The sequence below is a fragment of the Mytilus edulis genome, chromosome 14, assembly GCF_963676685.1.
Source record: "Mytilus edulis chromosome 14, xbMytEdul2.2, whole genome shotgun sequence".
Lineage (NCBI taxonomy): Eukaryota > Metazoa > Mollusca > Bivalvia > Mytilida > Mytilidae > Mytilus > Mytilus edulis.
This window is the reverse complement of record NC_092357.1, coordinates 30,038,800-30,051,951: the sequence shown is the minus strand read 5'-3', so window position 1 is coordinate 30,051,951 and position 13,152 is coordinate 30,038,800. Positions and strand designations below refer to the sequence as shown.

Below are 13,152 nucleotides of genomic sequence, written 5' to 3'. Positions count from 1 at the left end.
TATATCCGGGCACTCTGGTTCTAAACCTTGGTTCCGTCTGGGTTTTCTGGTTCTGAACCTTGGTTCTTTGGTTCGAAACCATGGTAACTGGGTCAATATCCGGGTTGTTTGGTTAAGGCAACCCAACTTCTTGGTTCCATCTGGGTTCTATTCTAGATCATTCTAATGTTTCCGTTGAACATAACAGAAGATAACCGCAAGTCTCCGAATAAAAAGGTAAAGTAGGTCAAAGACGCTAAAATTATTTTATAACCTTAAACATTTTAGCATCGACGGTAAAGGAAGCTATAAGGTATTTATCTTCTCATTTTAATTATTTTGATAAGGAAACTAGATAAAAATAAAGCAAAACAAACCGAAGTATACAGTACATCGAACATCCTTTTATTCAATTCAGTCGGTTTTTTTCCCTTTACTCATCCCTTATTTACGTAAATATGTCTAGACAGTGGCGGATCCAGAACTTTTCCTAAGGGAGGCCCGCTCCAGTCATGCTTCAATGATTCCTATATAATCAACCAAAATTTTCCCACGAAAGGGGCAAGGCAACCCCCTCCCCCCCTTGATCCGCCTTTGCTAGAAGTTTTAAAACCGACCAATTAGGACATGTTGTTATAAGGCTAACGATATGTGCATCTAGCCACTTGACCAGTTGACGACTTGCATATATATTTGATTGCACATTTATTATTAAAATTCGACTGAATTTTATTTAATGGCTTTTTAATAATTTCAGATTTGAAAGAAATACATGTGAAGTATATGTAACAAATCTTTTTGTTCAAAACAGAATGTTAAAAGACATATAAAGGAAAGTGATGATCAATAAGTTGGTAAGCTTTTTAAATTAGTTGGAAAAAAAGTTAAAAAATATAATAAAATGTATAATTATGTACAATAAATTTGTCAAATTTGATACTCATTCAGTCATTGTAAAGGGCATGTATATAATCATTCGGTCAAAAATAAAGAAATCAAAATTAAGATTATTTATTTTTATAATAAAATTATATGTACATGTGTTAATGACAGTGCTAGTGGGATGTGTATCACCAGCACAATAGTCAGAACTTCTGTGTTGGCGCCATGATTAAGGGGCATAAAGCGTTACACTAGTCCGTCTGTCCCGAACGTCCCATAAAAACGGGTTCCGCTCTCCTAACTTTAGTTTGCCTCTACCAAATACTACAAAACTTATACACACTATATAAAAGAAGCTGGTGCATGAGTGTCAATGAGAACTCTCAACAAGAGACTAAATGACACAGAAATTAACAATTATACAATGTAGCCTAGGTCACCACAGGGTCTTCAACAATGAGCAAGGTTCATACTGCAAAGTCAGCTATTAAAGGCCCCGACATGACAATGTAAAACAATTCAAACGAGAAAACAAACGGTCTTATTTATGTACAAAAAATAAACGAAAAACAAAATAGGCACGTGCATATAAAAATAAGGCGGGGTTAAACATGTTAGCGGGATCCCAACCCTCCCCCTTATGTGGCATGAGTGCCAATGAGAACTCTCCACAAAAGACCAGATGACACAAACACTAACAACTATAGGTCATATACAGCTTTCAACAATGAGCAAAGTCAATACCGCATATAGTCAGCAATAAAAGCACTGAAATGACATTGTAAAACAATATTCAAACGAGAAAATAAACGATCAAATCTATGTACAAAAATGAACGAAAAACAAGTATGTAACAAATAAAAAACGACATTCATTGAATTACAGGCTCCTGACTTACCAGGCACCTACATACCTAATAAGGCGGGGTCGAACATGTAAGCGGGATCCCCACCTCAACACAAAATCAAATTTTAAATTTTTAAGTGTAACTTTTACCGTTCAAGAGTTATCATGTTCCTTTAAAAACATAAGAAGTGCTGACTCTTTCGTTTCCTTTCTCTTAAATAAGTCTGACTCAATCAAATGTTAGGAACCTTATACGCGATTCAAATTACCCCATAACACAGATCTATTAAGTTCGATATTGGGTCACGATGGCGTCACTGTTCATTAGTTTTTAGATGTAAAAAGTTGTGGTACGAGTACCAATGATACAAATGTCAACCCGGAGCCTTGAGTTAGGAAAACTGCTAAATCTATTGTTTCCGTTCTTTAACTTTAATTTGCCTCAACCAAATGTTTTGAAACTTATTCACAATGCTTATGATCACAAAACGGTCAAAGTTACTCGAATTCTGCATCTATATGTGGAAGTTTACTCATTTTTTTTTTCACAAGCAGGGGCATCTGTGGTTAATAGACATATTCTACATTTATTTCAGTAATCAGCTTATTTACTTCCATTAGATTCTTCTTTAAATAGACTTAACTTGCACATTTTTTTTCAGGATTTCGGTGCAGTTTGGTAACAGACAGTGATATTTCAAGTTAAATGTGACCAACTTAACAAAGTGTTTCACTAGATTGAGCTCTCTGTCTAAGTGTACTTTATAGGTTCTTAGCATTGAGTTCAGTTTATTGACATGCGTATACCTTCTGTGTGAATTTTTATGATGTAAAAGCAGACCTACATGTCCATGAAATGAAATCTAAGGTAAATTGATTGAAACCTTTTGCATTATCTATCAAAACTGGCAGCACACGATGCTACTGAATCAGTAAACTTTCTTACTTGATATTCACGGAAATTAAAGGATTTCGTTTCATCTGAACCAAACATTCTTAAAAATTGAGAATGGAAATGTGGAATGTGTAAAAGAGAAAGTAACCATGTCAAAAGAGCAGAAAGCAGTCAAAGGCCACTAATGGGTCCTCATAGCTGACTATGCGGTATGGGCTTTGCTCATTTTTGAAGGCCGTACGGTGACCTATAGTTGTCAATGTCTGTGTCATTTTGGTCTTTTGTGGATAGTTGTCTCATTGGCAATCATACCACATCTTTTTTTATATCTTCAACAAAGCGAGAAAATTCCTCGCCCAGAGGCGGGCTTCAGATGGCCCTTACAATGTAACAAAATGTGTACCAGTTCAAATTCCAAATCATAAAATAAACTTACAATTAAAAACATACAAGACTAACAAAAACCAGAGACTCCTGACTTGACGTCAAGGTAATCATACCAAGAGACACATATGCAAAGGTCAAGAGTCAAAAAGTCATAGTCTGGTAAAAAAAACACACAAAGCGGATTTTGAGAAAAGGGTCATCGTGGTACACAAAACTAACAATATATCTATATATATCTTATATATCTAAGAAGATGTGGTACGAGTGCCAATCATACAGTTAATTCTCCATTTAATTCAAACAAAAAATACAAGTTTTACCTTAAGGGCAAAGGTCAAGCTCACATGAAGTTTCTCGTGCCAATAGACTCATCGTCTTATGACAATACATCTACATGCCACATATTCAGAAGCAAGGTCAATTGAAAATTATATTTTGAGGTGAAGGAAATATACCGAGGAACACACAGCAACATGATGACACACCCAACGTGCATACATGTAGGTCAGGAGTCAAAAAGTCAAAGTCTGATCAAATTTTCCATGTAAAAAAATACACACAGCAGTCTTGCACGAAAGCTCATCATGGTACACGTAACAATGTCTTATGTCATGATGCACTAAACATGCAAAATATAGAAAACCTAGGGCTGAGACAGAAACACAAGACATATAACTAAACTCAATTGAATGGTACTTGTATTGCAGGTCACTACAATTGCCTTCAACAAAGAATATATACTCTTGCAACAATGCAAAGTTAAACAGAGGCGGATTTAGGGGGGGGGCAGGGGGCCCGGGCCCCCCTTTTTGGGAAAAAATTTGGTTGCTTATATAGGGAATCACTGAAGCGTGACTGGAGCGGGCCCCCTCTTAGGTCAGTCAGTGGGCCCCCACTTATGAAAATTTCTGGATCCGCCACTGTTAAACCCGTCTTTCACTAAAGTTTGAGCAGGATTCTTTGCAACGATTATCCTACCACATATTTTTATTATTGTTACATTTCCATGTAACCGTAGCTAGTGCCTAATTTTTAACCCAACCATATGATAGTACTATGGTAAACTTATGGAAACACTTGATACAGTCATGAAATTGAATATTTGAAATAGTACAACCTAACAATACAAGACAGAGTTGTAAACAAAAGAAAGTAATGATACATATCGAATTTTTAATCCCAATGCACAAATAAGAAACCGTAGTTTTTCATTCAATGTATTTATCAAAAATGTACGCTTGGGTTAAACAATGGAAATTAACACTGTATATTTATATAAACGATAAATCTTGTAAATAAATAAATTAATAAATATGGAAAATAAATATGGAAAAAACCTAGGTACTGTATAAATATGATTTGCACCACGTAACTTTGTCCCTTTTGATCAAATTACATGATTTACATCCCTTAGTTGTAAATTGAAAATTAAAGAGGGAAGAAAGATACTAGAGGGAGAGTCAAACTCATATATATATATAGAAAATAAACTGACAACGCCATGGCTAAGATAAAAAGACAAACAGACAAATAATAGTACAGAAGACACAACATAGAAATTTGAAGACTAAGCAACACGAACCCATTCCATAATTCAAAGTATGAAAAAAATGTCCTATTGGTTATAAATAACATATTAGGCTGCTAGATTATAGCAACGATACTTTTTTCAGCATTCGTTGGGAAGAAACCCAATTTAGGATGCTAGCATAAGGCAGCTCAACTGCCTAAAATCTAAATATGACGTGCAAAGTGACAAGAAATATGAGGTTGTATTTTATATTGATAAGTGTAATTGCCATACTTTGACCTATAATTGCTTACATATTACACGTTGTGACTTGGGTGGAGAGTTCAACCTGTCTCATTAGCACTCATATACCACATCTTCTTATTTTTATTGACCGGTTTCAAAGAACTCAAAAGATTGTTATACTGAACATTGGTCACTTCATTGGTAATTAGATTATTTCGTGTGAAATTATTGCACAGGATTTATGCAGAAGTTGACAATGGACATATCCTGTTCAACTACTTTCACAACGGCTCGGTTTTTCAAAGACATGTTCACCTTCTATAATTAGTACACTGACGTTACAAAATCTAGAGTTTCCGACCTGTTTTAAAAATCATCGGTCTATTGGTGTGTAGATACATTTCATCCAAATCAGTCAATACATTTACAATTGTTACCTGAGAGAGCGTTAGTTTATTTTGGCACCTTCTGCAGGAACGAACAAAATTATGAATAGCTAAATTTAGTGAAGCTGTTAATATTCTGAAACTTTCATTTAAATTTTATTTATCTACTTCCAGTCATACTCTGAAACTGTTAAAGATGCACATGTTTGTACGTTCTCAGAGTGAAATTTGTAGTGTAAATACAGTCATATTTGCGAAAAGGTTTCGATGAACATAAACCCTTTAAACTGCACACTGTCAATGTTATAATAAATGAACCGTTATCAAAATAAGTGTATACTAAATTCACATTAATTGTGTATAGTTCGTTCAGATACATTTGCTAAACTATCAATCAACAATAATTTGTAAACTAAAATGCACTGTAACATATATTACTCACGTATCAACGGCCATTCCGATCGTTTACCTATACACCTGGACTGTCATTTATAAATTCATAAATAATTACATTTGATGTATGTTTTGTTATAGTACGTTATTCTGATTGGCTAACTGCACATCACATGTTTTTCCTTAAGCAATTGCATCACACAATAGAGGTTTCCCGATTTGCTACCGTACCAACCGTAGTACGAAGTGGGAGCCGTCATTTAACTTTTGGAAATTATTGATGTATACACTTAATATCAACGAATGTTTAAGGAATCATATGCAGAACTGTTTTGAGAATTTTTAGCAATAATTTGGGTCTAATTTCATGTGGTTACTACTTGTATTCACATGATACAATATTGTGTGCACTCGATTATGCTTTCAAGCAACCGTTGCAAGTAACCGTTGGTGCGAAAGGTTTATAGTTAAGAGTTATTTCCCCGTGAAACTACATAGACACAAAGAAGCTAAATTACAAAACAAATTAAAAACCTATATAAATTTTGTTCGTAATAACTTTATGTATCATTACAAAATGTTAAAGTTTTGTATTTATTTTGGTAAGTTTTTAGAAAACATGAACAAATAAAATGTATTTCACCAAAATAAATTGACCTCAATAACAAAAGAATAATGATTAAATAGTTTTAAAACCAAATCACAATTCAGGCTGTCCGTGCAAGGTACATGTATGTTACACAAGTCAAGGTCGTCCATTAAAAAAGATAAAAAAAAAAAAAGTCAAGGTCGTCTGTGATAAAGTTATTAAAAGACAAAGTCGTTTAAAACTTCATTTTGAACAATTATGCATAGAGTTATGACTGATATTGTATTTACTTGGTATCCTTCCTTTAGAGACAATTATCTTTACCATCGGGCTTAAAGTTTTCCTTTAAAAGAACCTCCTAAAATCACTATGCTATATAAATTTTAGAAACATGTCCTTTTTTAAAACATAAGTGTTCATATATCTTTTTCGCAGTAAGCCGAGAGAGAAAACTAAGAAAAAACTGGAGTTAAACTATTTAAAGTAATATCGTATTCATGATACTAGTACATATAAACTTAACCTGAACAAATTACATAGAAACATTTACCAACCGATGAAAATAAACTCATCATAGATACCAGAACTAAATTTTGTATATACGTCAGACGCGCGTTTCGTCTACAAAAGACTCATCAGTGACGCTCGAACCCGAAAAGTTGAAAAGATCCTTAATTTTGAGTCAATAAATCAGTTGTAAATGGTGCAAAAGACATTATATAGCAAAATAGTATTTTCCGTAGAACATTACGAAGAGTAGAAAGACATATTCATATTGCATTAGACTAAGTGTAATTTTTATATAGCGTCAAATTATTGCCGTTATCAATGAACAAAATACGCTGTGTTGTAAGAAGTTTTTCAAGCATTGCTGTACGACAAAAGGATTAATGGATGGATATTGGTTAACATTACCCCTCGTAGATTATATTATACTACTCGCAGGCACGTGCAATACACACATTTACTCGCGACAATATTTACCAATATTAGTGTACTAACAATATCTAGTGACATAATAATGATAAACGAACAAGATGAAATAACATCGTGATGATAAATATTTCGACTCAAAAAATGGTTTCAATGTGTCATAAAATTTGTATCCATTCTTTACAATCAACAATTTTATTAAAAAGTTTAGTGACAAAATATAAGAAAAAAGATAGATCGATATTTTTACAATGTGTGTTGCGTTTTAAGTAATTTAAATGTTGCTCCAATGATCGAAAAGATAGCTTAATTAATAAAAAATGATTTTAATGAGAAGTCAACACAATTTTGAACACATTTGTGCCATTAGCAAGTGTACTAGTTCAGTGGCGGATCCAGAACTTTTCATAAGAGGGGCTGCTGACTTACCTAACGGGGGCGGGAGGGGCGCTCCAGCCATGCCTCAGTGATTCCCTATATAATGAACCAATTTTTTTCCCACGAAGGAGGGGGTCGGGCCCCAATGCCCCCCCTCCCCGGATCCGTCTATGTTGTTATAACGACACCAGTAAAATACAAGTAAGATGTACAAGTAAGATATTATTAAAAAATAAAATTAGTCCAATTTATATTTAAGTATTAGAAAACATTCTTTATTCTAATCTTTTTCTAAATATACAGAAAACAAAAACATAGCCATACAGAAACGCAAATCTATATTTAGAATATAAAGGTCGAGGCAACTCAGTTCCAATAAGGACTGTTTGATTCGTTCCCTTGTGCACAAAATAAATTTTATCGTATAAAATCACAAGCAAGGTTTTATAGAAGCAGTGAAATCGTAATAAAATAAAAGATTAAGGGTTTTATCGCTGATATGCAATTCGATTTCTTTATTTTCATCATGATGAATACAATAATCTCATGCATTAAAGACCCCATTAAATGATACCTCCAAAACAGCACCAACGGTTGTGTTACGTACTAACCGTACCTGATACGTAGCAAATGTGGAAACCTCTATTAAAACTTATCATTCATGATGACACGAGGTCCCACAATAAAGTGCACAGGTGAATTGAATAAAAACTTGATAAAAATAGTGTTTTCATGATCCTAGCTAAAAATGTAATATAAGTATTGAATGCTTCATAGGGTTGTTAAAGAGTTGACCGTGCGCACATTTTTTCCGCGCTTCATACAAAATGTACTTCGATCGGTGAACGCTTTCACACCTCAATGAAGTTACAAAAAGATTACATCCCAGCTCCTTTGTTCTAACAGGGGTATCCGGCTGGGGTGTTCTGAGCCCCTACCAGATCACTCCAGTTTGAGTTTCTTTGTCATGCATGCTTTCCTTTGTTTTGTAACATTTTGGCGGGAATGTCAAATCCACTATATAACTTAATTAATTATACGGAGAAGACTATCTATCAAAATTCACGTAGAAAAAATCCAGTGTATATGCTGGGATTCGAACTCAAGACCTTTAGCATATCAAGCAACGACACATACCACTAGACCAGGACGACTGGATACGAACTATGAGTTATTTAACATACTTAAAGGAAGCAAGATCTTTTTATAAGTGGGGTGAGTTTGCAGACCTTTATTCATTGGGGTTTAAACCTTTTTCGTTAATAAGTGAGTTGTCAGACTGATTGTTCAATTTGATTTTACACTTTTTCAAAACTGGGGCGAGTCGGTAAACAAGAGTGGGGCGATTTTTCTGTAAAGTGGCGATATAGTATGGGCCGATTGGCAAGTGGGACGAGTTGACATTGTTTGATATCTACTCATCGTCTTCGGGGGTCATAAAGGGTATACATCGTAATATATAAAATATATTTGAATGGTTGTGTGCCGTTCTAAACTAGATTTTATGAATTGTAAATGGGTTTTTCGTCTAATCTGAAGCAGCTGGGATGTAAAATAGTTATCCCACTCGGACTTGGTGTGTCAGTGTTAGATCAGCCTCCGGCCATCGGGATGATCTTACATTGACACACCGCGTCCTTGTGGGATAATTATTAAAGCATTCAATTCTAAAATACATCACATGCGGTAAAACATGTGACGCAGTTAGATTCAAGGTTTATGGCCCCTTCCGTAAGCCAGTGTGTTACAAATTTTCAAAATTCAATAATAATTCGGAAGGAAATGCATGCCACTTTGTTCATGTACTGAAGGGAACCGGATACTTTTCATTAATAGATACATGTGATATTGATTTCATGGCAAAACAAGCCAAGATTTTACAGAAAACCAACATATTTTATTCCAGAGATTTTTTTTATAATATTTTAAACAAATACGACTCTTGTTCTTGTACATGCAATGCTAGCGGTTTATTGTTTTGAAAAAGTCATGAAAAAACTTTAATTAGAATTCAAATAATTAGCGAAATGCAAAAGCGGCACACATTTCTTAAAGTGTAGGTAAAAAACAGAGATATTATATTCATTAATATAGTATCACCTTGGAGCAAAGATATGTTAAAAAATAATAAAAAATATAAAAAAAAATAATAAAAAAAAAAAAAAAAGATATGTTCTCTTTCTTTTAATTGTAACAGGATTATTTTTAAACCACGCGGGTCTTTTCTTCTGCTTTCTTTTACCCGCTGTTTATAGTTTCTGGATAATTTTTTTAATAGATGAAGCGTTTATTTCATGACCTGTATTAATTAAGGTTAAGTAACAATTGTTGAAACAAATTCAAAATATACAACAACAAAAATAATTCAATCAAATTTGACAACTGCATAAACAAAAGTAAAATTGCATCTCAATTTCTCTAACACACTGAGATCCAGTGGGCAATATATATATTGTATGGTTGTTACTTGTTTAGACTTGTTTGTATGATATTATTAGTAACATAGTGTGCTAGTGACCTAATACGGTATATATGGGGTCAGTAAATTCCATATGGGGTGAGAGCGAAGCTCGAATATGTAACAAATTTATCTTACCGACTATCTTAACGTGTAAATTTAGACTAGTGACCTATCAAAATGAGCAAGTCTTCAATACAGTTAACATTAACATGATTAAGAAACTACTTCCTTTGATCCTACAAAAACAGATGCCAACAATGACAACTTGTTAGATTTAAATGTGTTTTATGAATTTATTTCACTTTATCATAACTTTCTTCGTCCGTTGAAACCTTTAAGGTTTTTTCTCAGCACTGTTTTGTTTTTCTAAAGGGACGTAACACCACTACTTACCGTGCATGAAATAAGCCCCGCCTCCTTATGACCTTATATGGAATATAAAGAGACGTAGCTCCACTGCGAACCGTGTATGAAATAAGCCCCGCCTCCCAACTAACCTAATATTAAATATACACGGTTTCCACGAGGACGCTTTTAACCAATCATATTCCTAGAAATGTATAGGAGGTAAGATAAACTTATTTCTAGTCACTGTATAATGAATTGGTTCATAATTGTCCTATACAGTATATATTTAAGAATTGAATGCTCTTTTTTTGTAAATTTATTAGGGTGTAAAAGCGTTGACCGAAGTACATTTTGTATGAAGCGCTTCATACTAAAAATGTGCGCACGGTCAATGCTTTTACAACCCTATAAAGTTACAAAAAAAAAAAGCATTCAATACTTATAATTACATTTTTACCTATAGGATCATGAAAACACGCCTTTTATCAAGTTTATATTTCATTTACCTGTGCACTTTATTGTGGGACCTCGTGTCATCATAAATGAAAAGTTGCATTGTGTAATGCAATTGATTAAGGAATATCACGAGATTGCTAATTAGCCAATCGGAATAACGTATTATAATGAAACATACATCAAATGTAATTATATAATAATAATTGTTGAGTTGGATTGCTGCCAAATAAAAATACACTGTGTATAAAATAATAATATAACATCTTCACACGCTTAAAACAGATGTCTTACATGTCTTATGTCTATCTTTAGATTCGCCTCCAGTGACAAGGTAACACTACGAGTCGACTATTGAAGTTATATAATATATATATAGACAATAATAGTGCATTGACTTCACATATCAACGATATCAGGATTCGGCACGAAACGGAGAAATGTTAGGCTCGACCAATATCAGCCTACGGGACTTATATTGGTTTCTCGTGCTTATACAGCATGCGATAAGGATTTTGCCATGTATTATTTCATATATATATATATAAGTATACCGAACAAACCATGCACTCCGCAAGCAAACATGACACAAAATTGAAAGACATCAAGAACCTGTTATTTGTAGGAAAGTATGAGAAAATCAAAATCCTTACAAAATTAAAACCTTTTTTTTAGGATAATTAAGAACAATACACAGAATAACACGGAATATAAAAGCTCTATCTTGAAACCGGGCCAAAAGTTAAACTCGCAAATCTAAATACACAGTAAGATTCAGCATATTGAGAACCCCAAGTTTTCAAATGTTGTCGAAATTAAACAATTTGAACTTAGACCCTTTGAATCTGAATCCAAACTAAATTCAAGTTGAAAACGGGGTCCAAAATCCAAAATCAAATAAACAGTTAGATTTGGCCAATTAAAAAACTCCAACAATTCTTTTTTTTTATAAAGTTTTATTCTGGAACCTTTGAACCTCAATATGGACCAATTTGAAAAAGGATACAAGTACCAAAGTCCAAAATCATAATACACTGTCATATTTGGGATACTATAAAAGAAACCAAAGAAATCAGGACCAAAAATTTAACCCCATTGAAATTGGTCAAGAATTCAGGAATATTTGCAAGGTATATGAAAAGTATTGCTTTTGGTCCATTTTTTTTTTATCCTAAATCAAATCGGTTATAGCCATAATCGCCAATATCTACCCCAAACTTCCTTTTCGGTATGGAAAGTTATACAATTTCATAGATATCCATAGACTGATACTCAAGTTATAGTTCGGTAACAAGAACATTCTTATTTTGATTGCCCTTTTTTTAGTTTTTTACCCGTTTGGTTTATAAACCACAAAGTTAATGAAAACCTTTTTGTTGTGGTATAGAATCTTGTGGTTCAATTTCATAATTCGTTTATGCTCCAGCTCTTGTCTGGAAACCCTTCTGTTTTCAAACGACGACTTCGCCAGCACCGTATATTAACTCTCGTCAAATTACATGACTATATAAAACGAAGCAGCTCCGTTATTCTATAATTATAAGTTTATAGACCATATACACGTCGCGTCATTTGTTCTACTTATATGCAGTCAACTGCTCGCCACCAGGGTATAAATGTGCTTACATTAATAATTAGTTTAAACTAAGCTTATAGACTATAAGCTTAGTTATTAGTTTATTGAACTTAAACAAAATTATTAATAGTATACATTTCACAGTGTGTAGCATCACCACCGGATATGTACATGTAGGTACAGCCGACGCAAATAAACCATTAATGTATGATGTACCTATTCTAATCCCTGTGCAGTAAGAAAAAAACCCACAAAAAACAACCAAACCACGCCGCTATTCGCCGTACAGTGTATTCGCTTTATTTACAAGAATTTTCTGTTCAAGCTTAAATGTTATATTCCTTTGTTTTATAAAAACGTCAACGAATAGTTGAAGGATACATGCGTTCTTATGAAAATGGTACTCGTCACATGTATATATTTCGTTGAACAGGTACCATTTGAAGATAGAGTCAGACAATTGAGGATCATAATCAGCCCTTAATAGTAGCTAAATTATTAGGAACAGCTATTACTTGTAAGAAAAACGTAGCCTATGTTAAAAATTAAAAGTACTTGTTCTTACCTTACTTCGAATTCGTTTTTTAAACCGCTTAAACTGATAATTAGATTGTTATATATATATATACACACATTTACATTTAATTTTGCCTTTTTTGGTCATTTTATTATTCATGGTATAAATAAAATAGTTGGGGGATACATCATATTCTATAAATAGTTAACTATTAATAAACAAGTCTGCAGTCATGCTTGAAATGAGAACTTCACGGACATGTTGTAAACACTTAAACATTATTTAAATTAAAAATTAAAAGATTGGAAATATGAACTTTAGATGTAACTCGTAAGAGCATGAAATAATCTCGTTCTTCATTATATTAGAAAGT

At 33.4% G+C, this 13,152-nt stretch overlaps 1 protein-coding gene across 5 annotated transcripts in view; it reads right to left on the bottom strand.

The window, feature by feature from the left end:
- The window catches only part of LOC139502460 (uncharacterized), a 73,936-nt gene extending 61,009 nt beyond the window's left edge, over positions 1 to 12,927 (bottom strand). For 4 of the 5 annotated variants that reach the window (XR_011658853.1, XM_071291937.1, XM_071291935.1 and 1 more), the window contains exon 1: positions 5,574 to 5,624. The gene's annotated coding sequence lies outside the window, so the exon portion shown is untranslated. Of the gene's footprint in view, positions 1 to 5,573; positions 5,625 to 12,827 lie in introns of those variants that run through there. The other variant, XM_071291940.1, reaches the window with a different exon arrangement.
- Between the last annotated feature and the right edge of the window lie 225 nt (positions 12,928 to 13,152).